At 39.6% G+C, this 23,025-nt stretch overlaps 1 protein-coding gene across 1 annotated transcript in view; it reads right to left on the bottom strand.

Annotated features, from left to right (window-relative positions):
* SIPA1L2 (signal induced proliferation associated 1 like 2) overlaps positions 1–23,025 on the bottom strand; it is a 249,856-nt gene that overhangs the window by 173,343 nt on the left and 53,488 nt on the right. The window contains exon 2 of the mRNA XM_050949013.1: positions 15,135–15,209. The gene's annotated coding sequence lies outside the window, so the exon portion shown is untranslated. The remainder of the gene's footprint in view (positions 1–15,134; positions 15,210–23,025) is intronic.

The following is a 23,025-nucleotide window of genomic DNA, read 5'->3' as shown; positions in this document are numbered from 1 at the left end:
TCCCCAATATTCCCTTACAATAGCACCCATGAATCCTTTCTATTTTGTACAGGTTCTTATACTGCAGCATCCAAGCACCTTCTAACAGCATATTAAGCAACATGACTAGCATCTGCCACATGAGGTTCTTTCCTGGTAAGATGGATAGGGGGAGAATAAGGTGTCAGGGAATAGGGAAGTTGTGTGAATCTTTAAAAAAAAGTATGCTGTGTTATATTTTATTTTTTTTCTTTCAGAATAAAAAAAGGGCCCATACACAGACTCATACTTCAATCCCTCTACCGCTCTTCAAAAGCCTGGTGTAAAAAACAGGCCCTACAATGTGTCCTGAAAGTAGACAAATCTTGGCTATTCTAAACAAGAACCAGTAGGGTGCTTCAGAGTTGCTGGGCCCTTATGGAGAACACCCTGCCAGCCACACCGCTCTCTATTACTTTGCAAAAGTGATTGCAGCTATTAGCCCTGCTACTATTCCAAAGGGATAGTAGCACAGTCGGAAAAGGGAAAAAGCATACCCCCACTATTTTAGATCCGGTATCTGACAAAAATCGTTAATATGGATTTGGCAACTTCAAACGGCATTTTCACTTCAAACATTACCATCTAGATAAACTAGGGAGATCTGTTAACATGGAAGATATGGAGTGCATAATGGCTCTGTGGCAGTATTTCACTACTGTTTATGTAGAATTACCAAAGTGGAATGCACTTAACTTTTAAGCCCCTACTTTGGAGTAGAAATTAAATAGGAATATTTAGTCTTAGCTTTTAATGATTTCAGAACTTCTGAAATAATTATTAGGATGGCAAAACTGGTTGAATCATCTTTGAGTTCAGACATTCAGATATTACAGTTTGAAAAGCTTACATATCAAAGACCCAATGTAAGCTCAGCAAATGTAATGTATGTCTGGGGCAAAGTGATAAAACCCATATCATGGGAATAACTTAATTAAGTATTCATGATCAAAGTAGTTTAGGAATTCAAGAACTCATCTTCAAGATGAATTGTAGATTCTGTATTACTTAAGCATATTTTACTGGAAAACTGAGTTTATTAAAGAAACAATGCTCTAACTGGAATTCTCTTTTCCTTATTGAAGCATTTGAAAATGGCTTGGAGCAAGAGAGAGCAAACTATGGTTCCATTCAGGACAATTCCTCCAGTGATCAAAGGAAAATGTGTCTATATCTGCAAGGATATAACAAGGAGTAGCAAGCCAGATTCAAACTGGGGGGCTCCTTTGCAGAGAGATATGCCCAAAATGCTGCCTTTCAGGTAAACCTGCCTTTACCAATTTTTGCTGATTTAACAATCACATTTGAGATTAAGAAATTCCCCATTGCAGCAAAAGACACACACAAATGGGAAGCCAACACCACACTGGTGTTCTGCCTCACGAACTATAAAGGAGAGGAATTATGCCTCAAAGAAACAGTTCCTTCCCGCTACTCTTTTGCTCCAAAAGCACAGTAGTTTCCTACTAATCTCTATCAGCAGCAATTACTGTTGCCCATCCACATTACCTCAGCTGCACTTGCTGACTTATTAGGAGGTGAAACCAAGGTGCATCGACTTTCCATCCACCTGTATGAGCAGGAGTTTAGTTAAGTATCAATTAAATAGGTGGTTTAAGGTTAACAACAGTGCTAAGAGGTTATTAGAACTGCCTTTCTAATTAGACAAGAAAAATTCCAGATTAAGTTAAAAGTGGCCTGCAGAGAAACAACTGCTGTCTACTATTTACTCTTGAGTGATACTGTTATGCAGTTCTTTTTAATTTAGCTTTCAAACAGAAATCGTGGAGTTGAACAAATGGTACTTGTTCAAACTGATCATTTCAATAAACCTAGGACTTTTAAACAGATATCAGTGCCATTATTTATGATCTTCCAGATTGATTATTAAATATTTTCATAAAAACAATTTTATGTGATCCATTGGTATGTGCTCAATAGTTCTGACACTCGGAATTCACCAACACTTGCTTGTGTGCTTCAAACTGGGGCCAGTATAATAATGTGAGTCAATATGCACGGAACAGAGTTGGATAACAGGAAACTAGTAAAACACAGTGCTTCAGCCCAACAAGAAAGGCATTATTGCCATTGAACTCTATGCAAGCCTTAGAAACAGCTCTGAAGTAACTGGGAAACCGCACACATTATCAAAATTTGAGAAAATCAGCTTTGTGGAAAACAGCAGAATTAAAGTAGCAGTGCAGAAAAGATTATCCAGAACAGAAAGGGAGTACAAGGCAGTCGATGTCTTCCTATCCTGAAACAGTCTGCCAAAAGGTAGACCCACAGGACAAATGTACCACAGGGAGTTGAGTGTTATTGTTAAGTTACATTTTCTATTAATAAAAACCTAAATTGACAGACAGCATTCTGCATGTCAGACATGCAATTTAGCTGCTGAATAAGCAGTGCCAATTCTAGGACTGTGCTTTCTATTATTTTTGTGTTGCGATATCATCCAAAGGCTCCCATCACATAAGGTACACGTACACAAGCAGACTTAAGTCCATATCCTGAAGAGTTTACAATCAAATCTGATAACAAGACCTAACAATTTTGACAAAGAAAAGGAGGAAGGAAAAAAGGACAATGAAAATAAGATCATGGTTATATGGTTTAGTTATTGCACAATTTGATAGTTCTAAATCAATGAAAGATTTTATTTGTTTTTGTGTTTTTTTTTTTTAAAGTAAAACTGCTCCACCACCTAGCCTAGATTCTTGCACATGACAGCAGAAGTGGCTCTTGAGACAGGAACTGAAGATGAAGGTAGTAACATTCTATGCATAAAAGGGCAGAATGGAAAGGTTTGTAGTATTGGCAGAAAAATTAGTGTTAAGGCTGGCATCACTGGAAGAGTGATATGAAAACAGACAAGAACAGGAACCACCAGGAAGCTGTGAAGGACCTTAAAAGTGAAGAAGAGAAGCTTAAAATGTTATGAAGTAGAGAACAGAGCCAAGGGAGGGATTCAAACTGGAAGGTGGCTTGGTAAGAGAGTCAAGCCTGGAAAAAATCATCTGTATTTTAAAAGATCTTTAAGGAGTGTGTGCAAGGGAGTTTGTTCAAGGGAGGTCACAATAATTAAGACAGGTGACAGTGAGGAGTTTAACAAAAATTTTAGTTGTGCAAAATTTTGGACACCATGTAGAAGAGGGAGGGAGGGTCAGGATGACCCTCGGACTATGTCTCAGTTTCAGGGACAAAAGTGTTGTTGTAAAGAATAATAGAATGCAGTCATGGGGAGGGTTTGAGAGGAAACATGGTATCTAATTTCCACCATGTTACAGTTAACTACATTGTGACATCCAGGATGTGAGGTCAAAGAGAGAGGTTGAAATAGAAGATGGAATGGATAGACAAGTAAGGAGATAGTACAGAAGTGTGAGTAATGCAAGAAATGAACACAAGTACATGTGACTGTAGGACGGCAATTTGGCAGCAACTTTTGGAATTTATTTTTGTTCAATGTTGGAAACAAAATGTTTTCACAAAAAACATTCACAAAAAGAATGAGAGTGTGTGTGTTTGTGTCCCCATAGTTAGAGTACTGGCCTGGGATGTTGTGGGAGACACAGGCAGAACAGGGATCTGACTCTAACTCAGAGTTTTCATCCAAAAATCACTTCACATTAGGCACAGTGGGGACTTGAATATAGGACTCTCACATCCCAGTGCCTTAACTGCTATGTTAGAGATTATGTGAGAAAGTCTCTCAGTCTCAAACCTTATTGATGAAAGTTTTTTGGAAACATACGTCTCTGCAAAATATTTCAACATATTTCACCAAAATTTCATTTCAACCAAAATGTTCCAACCAGCTCCACTTCAGAGTATACACTCTGCACAAGTCATCACATATGTGGTTAACAGGAAGAGACCTGTTCAGCATAAACAGGTATCAGAAAGAAATATTTGATTCTATTAATGAACAGGTTTCATATCACAGCTAAGTTACAAAAGGCAGACATCCATATCCACAGAAAAGGATCAACAACTGAAGTGTGAATTGGTACGCATGCAAAAGAACATATGTATACATACACGTGCATCTCCATTCTCCCCCTTCCTCCTCTCCACCCAGGGACATTTTTCTTACAGGAAGACAATGACACAGCTTTGAACTGCCAGATACTAGAAAAGCTTCCACCATGCTGTGAATTCTGGTAATACTGCAATATTTTATGACTTGAACCCAGACTGGCATTTATCAGCGCTTTCCATAGTATTCCTCTAGGATGTACATGCTTCACTGTGAGCTTTATTTCTGCAAACTGGCCAATAACTTCTTTTTTTTTAATGTATAGTTAAGCTTTGTTGAACAGCATATCTAGGGGGGTTGCTGGAGTGGGTGCTTTTAGAGAAAATAAAACTAGGTTGGGGAAGCAGCGTACCAAGGAGATAATAGTATGAGTCAAGGACAAAGAGAAGAGGACAGTCCTCATCCAAACCCATATAGTTACTAAGGGGTACAAGGAGACAGTATCAATCTTCTGGAGAAATCTCTGACACTGCCAGTGGTAATAAAGGCACTCAAAATAACAAAATTAGAATATTCTATCTAGTTTATGAGCTCAGAGGAGTAAATTAGCCATCAAATCATCTGTAAAAAGATAAAGAAGCTTTGCATGGGATTAGACAGCTGAACAAGTATAACTACTGCTACACTTATTCCAGACTAATCTATGACCTCCTAACAACCACTATCCTTCACACCATCACTATTTTTCCCTCCTCTCTGACCACTGTGGATGTACATTCTCTACAACAGACATGACAGGTTACAATTATCTGTGAGGGATGGTAAGGTTCTGTATTGCTATTCATCATTTTGGAGATTAAAAGCCTAATGGGAAACAGGGAAGGAGAAAAAGCTTAATGTTTCTGTCCCAGGGGACAACAGCATTGTATTATGCATACAAGCCCATTAAAATGGAGTGAGCTGAGTCCTTCATCAGCACAAGTCTTGAAAACAATGAAAGCCATTACGTTTGTGGCCCAGAACCAGGGGGTGAAGCTTACCTGACAAGAATAAAAAGGCCATTAGTTCAATTAAGTTACAATAATACTTCATTCACCACCAAAGGGGTAGATCCAAATAATTTTATATTAACCAGTCAGGAATGCATTGACAGAAGGTCACCCAGTTTGGTTGGCGCTCCCCATAGAAAGGAGGGGCAAGAAAATCTAAGGAAAGAAATGTGGTCAAACTCTCCTTTCTCCAAAATTCCAAGATGCCACAATCCACACAGACACACACAAACACAAACACATACACCCCTACCTAAATCCTACGTGACCTCGTGCAAATCACAGTCTCTCTGTTTCTTCAGCACATTTGCTGGAATTTTACTTATGAGAAATATTTCTGCAGAGTCTTCCTAAAAATACATACCTTTGTTCATTCTCATATTACAGCGCCTACTCAAGACTCAATCTCTTTAGACCAAAAGGAAGGTAAGAGTTGCTTTATTTTAAAAAGTTATTTGTACATAGAGCACTTCATACTGTATTATAACAGTGTTGATATGTGTACATAAAATTCTTACGTTTTGTTTCAGAAACACAATCCCTGTTATAACATATATACCTTGTGTTTTCCCTAGACTTGCAGCTGCTGCATTGGCAAGTGTAATATTGTTCCTCTGTGTATCATGGGTGTATTTTGTTTAAGTAGACCCAAGTACTACTTTAGCATATTGACAAAATGGACATTTTCAGCAATGAATTCATATTAAAGTAGTGTAAAACAGCTAGTTGTGATGTGCATAACATTCATAGTAAAATACACTATGCATGAAATGTTTTGTTTCTTGTTAATATGCCCATGCAAAAAAAAAAATAAAGCAAGGAGGGTCCAGATCAAAATTATGTTAACATTTTACAAAATATTTGGCATCTATAATATAATCTGAATTTGCAAAGCTTAGCATAGATTTTTATATTTTCAACAAATTTACAGCACAGAGTCATTTCAAGGGATATTTCCATCATAAAAAAAACACAACAAGCAGTATATAAAATATAAATGAAAGCTTGACAAATTAAAGTTTGCTTTAATTTCTACTGCATCACTTTGTTAACCTTAGGTATGAAGATTCAGCTCTAACAACTCACCACTATTGTAATAATCCCATGCAGACCAAAAAAGAATTTGACAGAATAAGATTCCATTCTAATTCCACCATCACTGCCAACACCTCTAACCACCTAACATTTATAATGTTTGCCTATACTAACATGTTCCTCAAAGAAATAAAGGGAACACCTTAAACTACATGGTACAAATTAGTTTAAAGAACACTGTCTCAAGGTCAACCTGTATCAATAAATACAAAATGTAACAGACACAAGATTACCTTTCTAAATCTAGGGTACCATAAATCATGACGGCCTGCAAGACAGTTAGCTGAAACTAATACAGAAATGCCAAATAAATGGCTACTGAAAAGGAACATACAGCATGGGCTGCAGGAATCCACCCACTTTAAATTGCTTAAGTCTAAAATGAGCAAAAAGCATTTATAAAGAAAATCTACCCTTCCAGAAAACTATTGTTGCAGGGTGGGATTCATGTGATTTGAAAATTAACTCTTTTACATGTAATTTCTAAGCATGATATGCTGCAGAAAAACTCAATATAGCTAGCAATCAGAAAATGAAGTGAAATTTCTTAGAACTGAAAGAAATTAATAAATAAAGGCAAGCCAAAAGTAGAAGTAGATTGACAGTTCAAATGTCACGCAAACTTAATTGGCATCAATCACTAACAATGATAATGAAGATCCCTTTTCTAGGACCTTCAAGAGAACATTGACAAGAGGCAGGATTTCATAAAGAGAAAGCTAAATCCAACTAGCCTCTAATAAGCTTGCTAGTTAGTTGACATACTTGGCAAGACATGGCAGAAAGTGATAATACCTGCTCCAGTCCACCTCTCCTAGCAAGAATATCTGGCAAAAATATTTACAAATTGAGTTTACATTTTAGTGCAAGGGTGCTTTAGGCAGCTCTGGATCCCCAGCCTCTGCTGGTATGCAGCTTTCTCCCCCCTCCCCATGCAATGTATTTAATCTTGCTTGCTTTCAGGAGGGCAGAGGAGATTAAACAAAGAAAAAAGGAATTGGAAGATCTCAAAGAATGATACCTCTGCCTCCACATCACCTTTTCTTCTTCTCACTGACAAGCTCTGAAAGAACAACTGTGGACATAATCAAAACAGTTTAAGATTATATAGGGGCATGAAGAGACCTGGCTTCTTAAAAAAAATTGACCTTGGAGTATGCAATTCATTCAGAAGAGAGGGGAAAAAAATCACTGTACCAGGCTCTGGTCATATTACTAGTTTAACTGACAAACAAAAAATCCTGAATTCCATCAGCTGTGGATGAAACTGAGACGGTAAACTATTAAGCACTGTTCACAGTAAAACAATGCTTACCTCATTGACTTGGAGGGTTCTTAACTAGAGTAGATGAAATACTTGTGGGACTGCTATTTTGAAACCAGACACCTTTCCCTCTCCCTTTGCAAAGAGACAGGGCAGAGAGCCTGCTGGGTTAATAACCAGTCCAGGTCAGCTTCCAAGAGATTATTTTAAACTGTCTGCATTTTTTAGATAGGGACTGGATGCGACAGGCTACCCAAGAAAAGACCAAATATAACAAAAGGTCATCTGTATCGTATTATCAATATTTTAGGACTAAAAGTATTGAAGACAAATGCTTAGACATTTCTGTAGGCAATGTAAAAACTCTAGAAAGCAGAAAGTTTAATAAGACATATTACACTCTAGCAGTGGTACAGTTACTCCATCCGTTCTCACCACGACAAGATGTTACCCAACCTAATGAAACTTTTCAGTTAAACTAAAGAGCCACAGCCAGCAAAAGTTACCTACATACCTGATGACTAAGCTTACTAGTCAGGATGAAAGACACCCGGGCCACTACTCCTCAAAGTCTCCTGTAGTCTGAAGGATTAAATATTAAATAAAAATAAGACAACCATGTTATTGAAACATACTGTCAATCAAGTTTCTATAGAATCTTTTAAAAATATTAAATTTGTGCCTACCTTTTGTTCCATCTCCTCTCTGACTATACTCTAGTTTCAATTTTCTTTCTTGTGAAGTCTCTTTTCCTGCATCATTTTCAGTTCATCTCCACTTATTTACATCTCCTTTTCACCCGATATTACATGTTCTATTTTCTACCATATATATTTAGGGGGAAATTGGACACAAAGAAAAGCCTGTCCCTCTCAATGGCATAATTTTCTTTTCTAATTTGTCCCCCCAACTAGCCACATATCATTCCGGCACCAAGTAGAAGAAACCTCCAAGAATACATTATTGTGCCAGTCTTCAGTTTTATACTCAGGTGCCTGAAGTAATTAATTATCTCAGATATTTCACTGATATTTGTTCTCACATGAATTACAATCAAACAGAAAATTCCCTTCAATTAATGTAACTCATTGCAATAGCTTTCCTTCAACACTTAAAAAAACAGCATACCACCCTTTTACTTGTATCTGGATCACAGATATATTAGAATTACTGTTCAGAACATCTCATTTTTCTTTTTTCTTTCTTTCTGGGGACTTCCCTCCACTTCTTTTTCCTGATCACTGGTCCGTATACTGTTCACCTCCAATCTGTTCTCAATCTGCACCTGCAGTTCATCTGCCGCCTCCTCCCCATAGGCAAAATACACATCAAGGACTCAGTTGAAAGGCTCTATAGGTGTTTGGCTACCAGGAAGAGTAGTAAGAAGAGCAAAGGACTTCTTTGCTCCTCCATTGCCATTATTTTCATTGTTTCCAATTGCGATCTCTTAACCAGTTCCTTACTTCATGTTTCGTCCACCTGTGCTTCCTCAGTTTCTCATCCTGATTACAACTTCCACTCTACTGTGTGTGTCTTTTCTTCTGCTATTAATTATTTGTATCATGGTAGTGTGAAGGGAGTCCCAATCATGAACCAGGACGCCACTGTGCAAAACAGAACAAACAGTCCCTGCCCCTATCAAAAGGAAAGTAGGCTCCTCTTGATATAAATGTAGCACTCTTGTTCTTCATTTAGGAAAATGAATATTGTACAACTTTCAGACTTTAGTACTTTGGGTTCTTTAATACCTATTCATACGTCAGTTTGTCTGAGGTCATCTCAACTTGTTGGGAAGTTCTTCTGAGACCTCTTATTTAGTAACAGAATTAACAGAATCAGGGCTTTATGTCACAAAAATAATAATAAATTATAATAATAATAATAATAAATAATTCTGCAATGGTGATTTCAATACACATATGTATGAGTCCAAAGTTTAAACCATTCTACTTAGTGAAATGAATTTTTTGAATAATCTGAATTGCTTTACCTTGACCACAATACTTTTTCAAAGCTGGCCAAAATATGAATGAAATAAAAAGACTGATTAAAAAAAAATCATTCTTTATTCATTACAAACTGCAAGTGCTGAAAATGTACAATTTCTGCTGTGTATGCTTGCGGGACAAGGGGAGGGGCAGTGTTCACAAAGAAACAGGGAAAAGAAAACACTTATGAAAACAGGAAAGTGTGATTGTTGATACTACAGAAATTGTCAGAATGACTCAGAAGCAGGTATAATACCTAAAATGACATAACTAGATTTCAAGCCTACACTGTCCCTTTAATATTAAATCTGAGTATTCATTTAGAAGAGGGGAGGGAGAGTGGAAAGGGCTCAGAAGTTTATTTCAACAACTGGCTGGAATGAAAGAGGAAAGAAATGCAAAAATTGGATACTTAACTTTTGAGACACTTCAATGCTAAGGAGAAAATGGGGAGACCCTCAGAGATTGATACAAACACAGATATTCTAAAAGTGTCAGCATTTTCTTTTCTCGCTCAATCCTAAAATAAACTGTAAGGTTGTGGTCCACCTATCTGAACCGATGTTTAGTCTTAAATCAACATATGTTTTATACCATTTGTCTTGGATTTTCTCACAAACTTGATAGATTTTTGGCCTTAGACGGCTCTTGGGCTATTCAGTCATCCATTCTCAAAACACAAAAGCTGGGAATTCTCCCATGCCTCTTTTTGATAGTCTAAATTGAGTTAAGAATCAGGGGAAGGCACAACTTTTCCTCCTGTACTAAAAGCAGAGGGAAAGCTCTCCTGTTCTCCAACCCCCAGCACCCAGGAAACACTGTTCTCCCAGAACTATATTTCTGTCCCCATTATCTCTTCCACTACATGATGCAGGAATCTCACATGATGGTCTGTTAAAATACAAGAGATTTTATTGTCACTCTTTTGGAATAACCTGAATAAAAATCATTTGTGAGTACTGCACTGCTTCAAACTCATACAGATAAAACATACCGTACTTGATAATGTAGTATCTCAGATTTATTATACACAGATATATACACACATTCTGTGGCTTGTATGTGTATTACACATTGTTTTAAAAACAATCTACAGCAAATGTTCTACTAAACCATCAAGAAAGTAATATAGACAAAATATCGGAAATTTAAATAACTTAGTATATATCAGCATTGTATGCTCAAGTAAGTTATATGGGGGAAGGGATAGCTCAGTGCTTTGTGCGTTGGCCTGCTAAACCTCAAGTTGTGAGTTCAATCCTTGAGGGGGCCACTTAGGGATTTGGGGCAAAGATCAGTACTTGGTCCTGCTAGTGAAGGCAGGAGACTGCAGGAGTGGCTCTAGGTATTTTGCCACCCCAAGCACGGCAGGCAGGCTGCCTTCAGCGGCTTGCCTGCGGGAGGTCCCCAGTCCTGCAAATTCAGCGGCAGCCTGCAGGATATCCGCCAAAGCCGCGGGACCAGCAGACCCTTCGCAGGCATTCCGCCGAAGGCAGCCTGCCTGCCGCCCTCGCAGCGACCAGCAGAGTGCTCCCTGGGGGCTTGCCGCCCCAGGCATGTGCTTGGTGTGCTGGTGCCTGGAACCGCCCCTGGGGGGCTGGACTCGACGACCTTTCAGGATCCCTTCCAGCTCTGTGAGATAGGTAAGTAAGTTCCATTGGTTGATAATTCAGGTCAAAACTCCAAATTTTCAACACATTCAGTCCTGAAGATGAACAGTAAAATCATTACCATCTGTAACTTGCTAGGATCGTTACACATTATCATTTCAGTTAATCTCTCTATGCATCATAGATCTTTTTTTAAAGAGAAGGTTAAGTGACAAAATTTATCTCCAGTGTACTGTACTATAAGCCCCAGGGAAGCCAAAGGAATTATAATGGGGAAGAATTTAGCCAAAAAATGTCTAAAATCCTGTTAAAGTGAAAAGTTTTTCTATACATTCCCATAAGGAAATATTTTCCGAAGAAGTGCTTATTCAGGGAAGAAAGACACGCGAGAGTACACGCTTTAATGATGCAGTCATTTCTCTATTGTGCTGCAGGAAGCATTTGCTAGTAATCAGTGCTGCAGGTAATCAGTGCTGCAGGTAATCAGTGCTGCAGGTAATCAGTATGCTAGAATTATAAAACAACCCATTGCACTAGATTTGGACCAGATCAAGAAATTTACACAGTAAGAGGCCACAAAAACAAAGTGACTGCATCACCTTTCATTCCTTTCACAGCAAATTTCAGCCTGTCTCAATTCTTTGGCAAGTGTAGTTTCCTAAGATTTTGTAGAAGCAGTCTAATTAGCTTTTACAAAGAACTCCATTTTTCAGCATCCTGGTGCTGCTTTCAATTTTTGGTCATGTCAGGTCTTTTCCAAGGAACAGTCACTTATCCAAGCTGAAGATCTGCAAAGTCACCATAATTATAATTTGATTTTTCGCTTAGCCAGCACACTAGGAATGCAATCATTCTTCACTATAATGAGATTTGGCAATCATGCCTCATAAAACTACTGCACCTCATATTTACAATCTTTAATAAAGGCAAACTGCCAAATTACAAATTTCAACAAGCATTACGTTTTACCTGTACCTGTAGTTACACAATCAAATGACTCCATGTGGTGTTTTAACCGCACCCATCAAAACTTCATTAAGAGTTGTTCAGCATTAAGAAAACAGTAGTTAGAAGCAACTGTTTGTTATATCAAATCGTCAGCACTCAAATTTAAAAGTACATCATATAGGGTTGCCAGGCATCCGGTTTTCGGCTCTTAGGTGCAGGGGTGGCCGGGGCAGGGCTGCACATTGCTCCTATCCCAAGCGCTGGATCCGCAGCTCTCATTGGTCATAAACCAGAGGTCAGCAACCTCTGGCACGTGGCTCGCCACGGTATGCACCCTGGCAGGCCAGGCCAGTTTGTTTACCAGCCACATTGGCAGGTTCGACAGACCGCGGCTCTCACTGGCCACAGTTCGCCATCCCAGGCCAATGGGGGTGGTGGGAAGCGGCAGCCAACACATCCCATGCCACTTCTCACCACCCTCATTGGCCTCGGACGACGAACCGCGGCCAGTGGGAGCCGTAGTCCGCCAAACCTGCTGACGCAGCAGGTAAACAAACTGGCCCGGCTCCCTGGCAAGCTGCGTGCCTGTGGTTGCCAACCCGTCATAAACCATGGCCAATGGGAACTGTGGAAGCAGCACTTGTGGATGGGGGCACCGCCCCGAGCCCCCTGGTCGCCTCTCCACCTAGGAGCCAGAGGAATATGCCAGCCACTTCCAGGAGCTGCCCAAGGTAAGTGCTGCCCAGAGCCCACATCTCAAACCCTCTCCCACTCCCAAAACCCCTGCCCCAGCTAAGAACCCCCTTCTGCACTCTAAATCCCTCATTTCTGGCCCCACCCTGAAAACCCACACCCCCAGCCCAGAACCTGTCCCCCATCCCACACCCCAACACCCTGCTCCAGCCCTGAGCCCCCACCTGTGCCCCAAACCCATCATCCCCAGCCCCACCCCAGATCCTGCTCCCCTAGCTGGAGCCCTCACCCACTATCACACCCCAATCCCCTGCCCCAGCCTGGTGAAAATGAGCGAGTAATTGAAGGGGGTGAGAGCGAGTGATGGATGGAGGGGGTATGCAGTGAGTAGGTGTGGGGCCCCAGAGAAGGGGTGGAGCAAGGGTGCTCAGTTTTTCGCAATCAGAAAGTTGGCAACCCTAACATTATATGAAAGACAAAGAGGAAGAATGTTAAGATTGAAATAAATAGGAGAAAATTCTAATTTGGCAAAATTGAAGAAATGCAAGGACACTGAGATAGACATAGATATGGCTGTATCTCACACACACCCACACTCCACGTTATTTCATCTCCTTTTATAATATCCTATTTGAAAATGAAGCATCTTCCTTACCACTTTTCTTCTTTTCCAGTTAGCAGAGAAGTATGTCCATGTTCATGGTCTATCATTAGCATCAGCACTATTTCAACAGTTAGCTCCTAACAAAGGAAGTACTGGACCATACAAAATTGTTTTTGACATTCAAATGAAAATAGTGGCTCTCCAGTTTGTTAGATGGAAATTAAAAGCCATTGATTTCAATGAGCAAAAGGGACTTAAAACTTGCAGGATCTGGCCTTGTGAAATGAATTTTGAGGACAGCTATTTCTGATTCTTTAAAGTATGGTTCTACTCTAAAACGTTACCACCAGTGATGCACTGAAGGGAGCTCCCAAGGACCCTTTCTTAAAATATCTTCCATCAAGTACAGTGGAAAGTTAAGATGATTTCCCTGTCTCTTTTGGAGTTCACACCTTCCCTGCTCACTGTTAAGTCATCTCTACTTGAGAGGATTTATCCCTATGGCTCAAAAATACTTCTGGTCAACTCAAAGCCAAAAAATCCAGAATATTGGAGTAAAGTAACAAAATCTCTGTGGAAAATACCAACAATCCCCAAAATGAACACTATTATATAACTATCAATACACTGAATATATTTTTCAGAAACTTTTATAACAACTGCTACTGCTTAATATTAAGTTGGCCCAGTGCCATGTCCTCCCTCTTTGGCTATGGTTTTGAGAGTTTTCATTTAGAGAGGAAGATAAATTAATATATTTCACAGACCTTCCTCCTTCCTTCCTGTAAGCACCCCACCTACACACACACACACACACACACACACACACTCCGCCTCCCCACTGAACACAGGGCTTAATCACAAGGAAATTTTTTTTGTAGGAGCCCCTTATGAATGAATTGACAGCACATCACTGACTATTCTGCAAACAGCACTTTTACTCCACAAAAAAGTTTCTTGTGTATTTTGAAAGTCTTATCAACTAATGGTGATGAGTAAAGTATGTTTCCACTGCTTATTACCCCATTAGTACTCAGAATCCAAATCTGGTAATAGTAAGAAAGCAAGAGCTCGATTCTATTCTCTGAGGCATAAACAGGATTGCTTACTAAGCTCCAGGTACATTAGTGTGAAGCCATGGAAAACAATGACACTGCACAGGTGTCACTGAGACCATTTCTAGCAATGATATATGAAAAGGAAAGAACCCAGCTTAACTTTCAAAATCCAACTGAGTCTTCAGTGCTGGTTGTTAGAAAAACTATTTTTATCTGCAAAACCGAGTACAATCTCATAAGAAAGTCATTGAGTGAGAATAATGTCAGGATATTTCAATTTTTTTTTTAAGCAGTCACTTTTAGAGTATGATAGAACTACATATTAAATCTTACCTAATCAAATGATAACAGTTTAAAGACTAGCCCAAGAATGGTTTTAACTTCTTGGGTAACCAAAAAAAACCAAAACCACCTTTTAATCATTAATTTAATTTTATAGCTGTCTCCTTTACTGAACAGGGAAGAGAATTAAATAATTTATCAACAAATTTTATAACCCCAAACAAACTTCTGTTTAACCTAGTAAGTCAAAAATTAGAGCAAACAACCTCAAGTACCAAGTGCAAAAACATTCATTTGCACATTCAAGTTATTTACTTGCATGCACAAATTTGTATTTGCATGCACACATGTAGATGCATGTGTGAATGCATTTCTTTTGTGGAGACTTTAGCTTTTTAAAAGGTGATTAATATATTTTTTAAAAAGGTCACTAAGGGTTTTCCAAACAAATTTAAAATTAGACTGGAGCATACTACATCATTCATTTAGATAGCCTGGTTGTGAAATCACTACCCTCAACAGATTAACAGGTATGCTTACCTTTGGTTATAAGGGTTCCAAAAGTATGCCTTCTCACTTCCTTGTTTAGTGATATAGGGAACAATGAAGAGGAGCCTGGAAGTCAAATGAGAAACCCTTATTTTTAACATGAAGGCACTCTAAACATGTATATCAATAGCAAGCATACATAAAATCAATATTCTATATATCTTAAACCAGTGGTTCTCAAACTTTATTGCACCATGATCCTCTTCTGAGAACAAAAATTGCTACATGACCCAGGAGGGGGGACTGAAGTCTGAGCCCACCCAAGCCCTTCCACCCAGGCGGGGGCAGGCCAAAGCCGAAGCCCCAGGGCTTCAGCCCCAGGCAGTGGGGGTCTGTAACCTGAGCCGGGGCAGTGGTGCTCAGGCTTCAGCTTCAGCCCTGGACCCCAGCAAGTCTAACATTAGCTTTGGCGACCCCATTAAAACCAGTCACGACTCACTTTGGGATCCCGACCCACAGTTTGAGAACTGCTGTCTATTTAACATAGAACAATAATCTACATACACAAATATGGAAATATAGCCCTGAATGGTAAGCAATCAGTACAACTGTTTCATATCCTATATGATTTATTGCTATACCTTCTTAGGTGTAATTAATATGCTAAAACATGTGGTAATTATTCCTGCCTACAAAATGTCAAGGAATTTAACTTTGATTCCTGAAGACAAAAAGCAATTTGTTGAGATATTAATGAAAAAAATCCGCATTCTATACATTCCAGTGCCTAGACATTTAGTACTAGAGTGAATATTTCTATATGAAAGAAGCTAGAACAAGAACATTTTACATAGGTCTGTTCAGCCAATCAACACGCAGATGTGGAATACAAACTAATATTCCATAAAAAGTGGCTGGACCCTTTCTAATCTATATCTGTATTAACAGAATTGCAATACAGACATTTAATGCGCTCCCTAGATATTAAAATAGACTTTTATATGCAGTTTTACACCTATATAGTAAAACACAGTAGGAACAGATGTGGCTGCCTAAACTAAATGATCAATGCAGGATTAAAAGAAACACCACTGTTACAGAATAGTGAACATGATTAATTTCTTATTTACTAAAAATCCATCCAAGCAGGCTACATAAAGTTTACTGCATTTAGATATGGTAGACAGCAGTTGTATGTATATATAGTAACTCCTTGCTTAACGTTGTAGTTATGTTCCTGAAAAATGCAACTTTAAGTGAAATGATGTTAAGTGAATCTAATTTCCGCATAAGAATTAATGTAAAGGGGGGTGTGTGTTAGGTTCCAGGAAATTTTTTTCCACCAGACAAAAAACTATATATTATATAGATACACACAGTATATGTTTTAAACAAACAATACTGTTCACAGCTATGATGATTGTGAAGCTTGGTTGAGGTGGTGAAGTTAGAGGGTGAAGAAGGAGGGATATTTCCCAGGGAATGGCTTGCTGCTAAATGATGAACAAGTACTCGGCTGAGCCCTCAAGGATTAACACATTGTTAATGTAGCCTCTCACACAAGGCAGCAAGAACACGAGGGACGGGTGATAACATAGCAGACAGGCACACACCTTGTGTGTGGGGGAGAGAGAGATGCACACTCCCCCTTAAAGTAAGCTGAACCACTCTTAAGTGCATTGTCTTTTTAAGTGGATCAGGGAGTTGAGACAGCAGCTGCTGCCCCAAGCTCTCTATGTCTCTCTCCGTCCATGTCTCCTCCCTGGACACTATATGGAGAAGGGGTAAGCAGGGTGTAGGAGCAGGAGGGAGGGGGACATCCTGACATTAGCCCCCTCCCTTCCCGCCCTGCACAGCGAGCAGGAGTCTCTGGAAGCAGCACCAAGGCAGAGGGCAGGAGCAGCATATGGCAGTGGGGAGGGACAGCTGAACTGCCAGCAATTTATATCCTGCTGGGCAGCTGCAGCACAGGAAACTTAGGGGAGTGGGGAGGTGATGGTGGACTGCCGGTCCACCCTGGTTACAAGCCCCCACCAGTCAGTTGTAACGGGCTGCTCTTCCTGCAAGCAGTGGACAAAGCAGGCAGTTGCCAAACGACCTCAGAAGGGAGCATTGCACAATTTTAAACGAGCATGTTCCCTAATTGATCAGCAACATAGCAATGAAACAACGTTAACCGGGATGGCTAAGTGAGGAGTTACTGTATTAGGGAGAACAAAATACTATCTGAGGGCCAGTGGCAGTCTCCAATTGCCTTTTCCCTAAAGCATAGTTTACACTTAAAAGTTTGTCAGAATAGCTATTCTGGCAAAACCCTCCTAGTACGGACACAGTTTTATGCCATCAAAAAAGTGTTTTTTTCCCTTATAGCTTATACTAGTTGGGTCAATAAAATCAGCTATACTGGGAAAAGCACTTTTTGTCAGCTTAACTGTGTCTGTCTACACTGGGGATTTTTGTGACAAAGGAATAGCACAAAAGTAAAACCCTTGACCTAATAAAACACAAAAAAGGCAGCACACCCCTTGATGTCAAACGTTTTAATGTAGACTAGGCCTAAGTGAAGTTTGAGGATCAAAGGCAGGTAGTTTTCTGTTGGTTAGTTTTTTTTTTTAGAAACTCTGATAAATTCTAATGCAACTCTGGTGCTCCCCTTTTTTACTAAAAAAAATCAGCTTATGAATGAGTATATACAGTATATATTATAGGTTTATAGAAAGAGACCTTCTAAAAACGTTAAAATATATTACTGGCACACGAAACCTTAAATCAGAGTGAATAAATGAAGACTCGGCACACCACTTCTGAAAGGTTGCCGACCCCTGCAATAGAGGCTCATACACTAAACTTCAGAGGTCCTAAATTCAATCCTGCTGGCTGATTACCGGGATCTGTTGGCATTATATTAACATGCAGAAGCATGGAAGACCATCAAAAGTACATTAAATAGAGTAACTTCACCCAAAAAATGTATATAGAGTAAAAGTACATGAAAAATAGATGTTGCCAAGTTTTAAACAACACTGGTATATATCAGACTATATAGCAAAAAGTAGGACTGACTGGTAAAATTAGTTCTCTCATCTGTAATTTTGCTCACGGAATGATCCACTTCTCTGGACTGATGTCTAAACTCATGGGTATTTCTGTCCAGCCCATCAGAATGGGGCAAAATTCCTCTGAAAGCTTTCCCAGCTACTGTGTTTGCTATACCAATTACACACACCAGTCAAATGCTTTCAAAACTAGATTATTACAGTGTAAACTGAACACACACATATACATAAAAGCATGGTATTGATATCAGTGTAACATATGTAACTCTGTCCCAATTTAAATAAAGACAAAAGAGAATCACAGACTAAGCCAAGCATACATAGAATATGTGGTAAGCATAGGGAGGATCTGTACAAATTAGTAAGAGAAATCAAAATCAGAGGTAAGAAAACTAATTCCGTAATACAATTCACTGCTCCCAGAAATTACAATTCATGGGAAATAGTAAACAGTGACCATCACCCAATCACCATATAGGGAGAGTAATAAAAGTGAACACATAGTCATTACAAATAAAGAAAAAGTTGGCGTGAGTCAAACAAAAATAGACCACTGAGAAACCCTCTCAAAATAGAAATAACCTGAGACTAAAAATATATTATAAACTCCCTTCAATTAGCTTTGAATTCAAAAGTTATTTTCCCAGAAGAAACAGCTTTATCTCTATACATGCATTGTATACAAATACATTATTTAATACAAATCTTCATCTTAAAACATATTGAGAGCAGTTTAAAAGATGTTATTAAAAAATTTGTTTCCAATACAATATAGCAAGACAGTTTTGCAATGTTTAAAAAAAGAATGCATAGATGACCACAATGCAATTTTGCAAATGCTCACAATTGCATCATAAGTCTTGCAGTGCTTGAGGTTTCTCTGAAATCCCCAGATCCTAGAGGCATGTCATTACCTGAGAATCTCAGCTTTTACCGTTTTTTAATTGTCATTTTGGTTAAGTCCCTAGCCCTCATAGTTGGAGAAAAAACTTGAAAACATGACTTAAATTTACTCTAAAGGTTCAGATGCCAGAAATCTAAGATAGAAATCTTTTTATTTTAATTGTACGATTTTCAAGACAATATCATCTTTTTTTTTAGCCCTGACTCATTGATTTCTAAATGTTTCAGGCTAGCAAGTTTCCTCCTTCCCACATGATACATTGAGGTTTTTCCATGCAGTGCATACTTCTAGAATGTGCCCCAAATCTCAAAGAAGGCTCCTAGATTGCCGATTTTTGTGCCGGAAAAATGGCATCAATTAATTATCTGGTGAAGTAGTATTTAGAAGATTGGCAGTCTCATAAAAAGCTATATAACCATGAGAGAAGCATTAGACTTCCTCCACAGGTTAGAATATTTTTATCTAAAACTCATCCAGAATACTTCCTGAGAAAGAAAGTTTATTGTAAGTGGGTATGATTAAAAAGAAAAGGAATTAACTACTTTAGATTAAGCTTATTGAGCCACAAGCATTTTAGGACTGGTCTACAGAATCCCTTACTCAGAATATTGATAAGCATCTACAACTGAAATAAAAGAACCCTCACGACTGTTTCGCTACAGCTCTCCTGCTGACAAAACACTTCCACTCCCAACGAGAAGAGATAACATTGTCGGCAGGAGAACACTCCTGCTGACAAAGCGCGGTTTACACCGGCACTTGTCATCGACAAAACTTTTGTGTTTTGGAGGGGTGTTTTTTTTAACACCTGTGAACAACAGAAGTTGTGTCTTTCACTTGCCAGTGTAGACAAAGTTTAAGAGAAAACTCTGAGAAAGGCCTAGAGAGTTAGAAAATAGGCAGAAAACATGGCTGGATAACTTCTTGAAAGTAATTTTAAGACGGTTTGTAGCAGAACATTAAAACATCCCGGATCCCCAGGTTGCATTAAACATATTTGTTGTAGAGCCACAACTAGAAAGTGAGAAACGGCAGGATTTAACAAAAGAATATAACGTAAGAGGATAGGGTGCATAGCATATAGGCTGAGATTTGAACGAAACAAAACTCCTTCCTTTTCAGACCTTAAGAAAATGCCTTTTATATAAAACTCTAGAATAACTTTAAAATCGGGGAACTAGGAAGCATAAAGTTTTAGCAACATCACCACTGAGGTCCATTCAAACATGTCAGGAGACTGCACACTTTCAGTTCCAGTTTCCAAAATCAAAACCCAGCCCCCACCCCTTTTCACTGGTTTGGGTAGAAACACTCGGGAGTTAGGATTTCCATTCAGAACAGTGGGAAAAGGGGACTCATTCTTACCACGATATGTTGCTTCTTAAAATATAGCCTAATTCAGTGGTCCCCAACCTTTTTCGCCTGGCGGGCGCCAGACGACGAGCCATGGAGGACCATGGCAGCAGACGAGCATCCGCCGAAATGCCACCAACAAGTGGCAACATCAGTAGGCGCCGCCACTGAAATGCCAAGTGGCAACGTTAATAGGCATTGTCTTCGACGAGCAGTGTCATCCAGTGGTGTCACCATTGACATGCTGCCAATTTTCTGGATGACACTGCTTGTCGGCGGCATTTCGGCAGATGCTCGTCCGCTGGCCAGTACGTGGGTGCACTTAGATGCCCCGGTGGGTGCCATGGCGCCCGTGGGCACTGCGTTGCGGACCCCTGCTCTAATTTATATTTTGGTAGCCTTATGCTAGAATTTTAGCTTTTCTGGCTTTTAGCTGTATTTTAAGCAAACTGCTCTTTAGTGTCTTCACTGCCATGATTTAAATATATTTTGGTGTTTTTACTATGTACATCTATTAAACGCTTCTAAAATATGGAGTAGAAGAATGGACATAATAAGTAGAATTATTAGAATAGATTTCAACTTTAAAATGTTATGGTAGAAAAATGCTTAACTAAAAATTTCACTTTGTCGAGGACTATATCTACTCCATGCATGCCTGTGTCATAACTGCTTATTTTACTATTAGAGCTTTTTATTATTGTCTGCACTTCCTGTTAACATATCTTCAAGAAAGTCTGCTTACTTTATAATGCTTATTGCTTGATCATCAGAATTCAAAGCTACTAAGCCCACAATCTTTGCTGGTGATAATGCTGGTGGGTGCTATGGAGGATACAAAAGAGACAGAATGAAAATCTAGTGATTAATCATAGATTATACAGTTGGCTGCTAGAAAAAAATAAAAGACATTGTTTAACTTGTAAACTGAACATTGACAAACTCACTGATGAAGAATTACCACTACATTTCTAACCAGAATCACATTTAATATATTTTATGAGTCATGCCAAACTAAAGAAAGCATACTCCATGTCCTTTAAGCCATTATTTGGGGAAAATTTGACTATGGATTTTTTTTTTTTTTTTGGTAGTGAAGGAGATTGTATTTCAAAGGTTGCCAGCTGGAAAGCGGGCCCTGCAAAGCAATTTGAAGCAATAAATAAGACATTTTCAAGGTGGTTTTACTATTACATAAAGTATTGAGATACTCATGCTCTATAAATGCCTAGTTTTTATTTTAAAAATGCACTTTCTACAGCTAATCAAGTTCTAAAAAACACAAATGTAGTGGCTGGGGACAGATCCTGACAGGGACTGAATATCCAAGAACTCCTTTGATTTCAACAGTTAACATGGGTTGCTCAGTACATCTCTCAAAATCAGGGCTGAAATGATTACATGCATTTTGCTGCTAATTTCCCCTCAGAAAGCTAAACTTAATTTAACTTGCAATATCCCCAACACAATGGGCTGATCTCCGAAAAAGGCACTTTTCCTTCCTTTCATACAGAAAACATCCTGTAAACAATCTATTTCCACTCTGTTAACTGATTGCTTTTGTTTACTGGCAGGAACAGCAATAGCAAACTCGGCATGCAGCAGTGAGAACTAGAAAGTTGTGTTTCATTTCCTACTGTGCAGGTGTTTTATACAAGGCATCTATTGTAATCCTTCAAGTTTCGTTTCAGAGGGAACATGCTGCTTCTTTCCAAAGCACAGACCAAGAATAACAGAACAACAGAATTAAGGAAACAGCAGTATGCTTCAGTGTGAAGCAAAACTGAAGTATACAGCCACCAAACCGTATACAAGACCAACAAGTTTTCCTATTTTATTTGCCAGTTTCAAAAGGGAGGATAGAGAGAGAAAACAATGGAGTAAAAAATATGAAATCACAAGACAAGTGCAGAACTTTATCATCTGATCGGTCACCTTTATTGCATCTCATTCTCAGACGCCAATATCTGTGTGCTCATTGCCTGTTTAGTTTCCAATCCTGCAAGTGCCCCAGCAGGTAGACTCCTGTGTAGTGTTGCCAACTTTCTATCCACACAAAACTGAACACACTTGCCCCGCCCCACCTCTGAGGCCCCACCCCCGCTCACTCTATTCCCCCTGGCCCTGTTGCTCACTCTCCCCACCCTCACTCACTCATTTTCATTAGGCTGGGGAAGGGGGTTGGGGGGCAGGGGGTGGGGGTGAAGGCTCCGGCTGTGGGTGTAAGCTCTGATGTGGGGACAGGGATGATGGATTTGAGATGCAGGAGGGGGCTTCAAGCTAGGACTGAGGGGTTCAGAGTGTTGGAGAGGGCTCTGGGCTGGGGCAGGTGGTTAGAGTGTGTGAGGGTTTCAGCTGGGGGTGCGGGCTCTGGGATAGGGCTGGGGATGAGGGGTTTGGGGTACAGGAGGGTGCTCTGGGCTGGGATCAAGGAGTTTGAGGGGGGCGTGGGGATCAGAGCTGGGGCAGGGGGCTGGGGCACGGGATAGGAGGCAGGCTCCGGGCGGCGCTTACCTCAAGCAGCTCCCAGAAGCTGCAGCACATCCCCACTCTGACTCCTACACGGAGGTGCGGCCAGGTGGCTCTGCATGCTGCCTTGTCCACAGGTGCTGTCCCCGCAGCTCCCACT

This window comes from Gopherus flavomarginatus, chromosome 4 (genome assembly GCF_025201925.1).
Source record: "Gopherus flavomarginatus isolate rGopFla2 chromosome 4, rGopFla2.mat.asm, whole genome shotgun sequence".
NCBI classification, from domain to species: Eukaryota; Metazoa; Chordata; order Testudines; family Testudinidae; genus Gopherus; species Gopherus flavomarginatus.
This window is presented reverse-complemented; position numbering and strand designations above follow the sequence as displayed.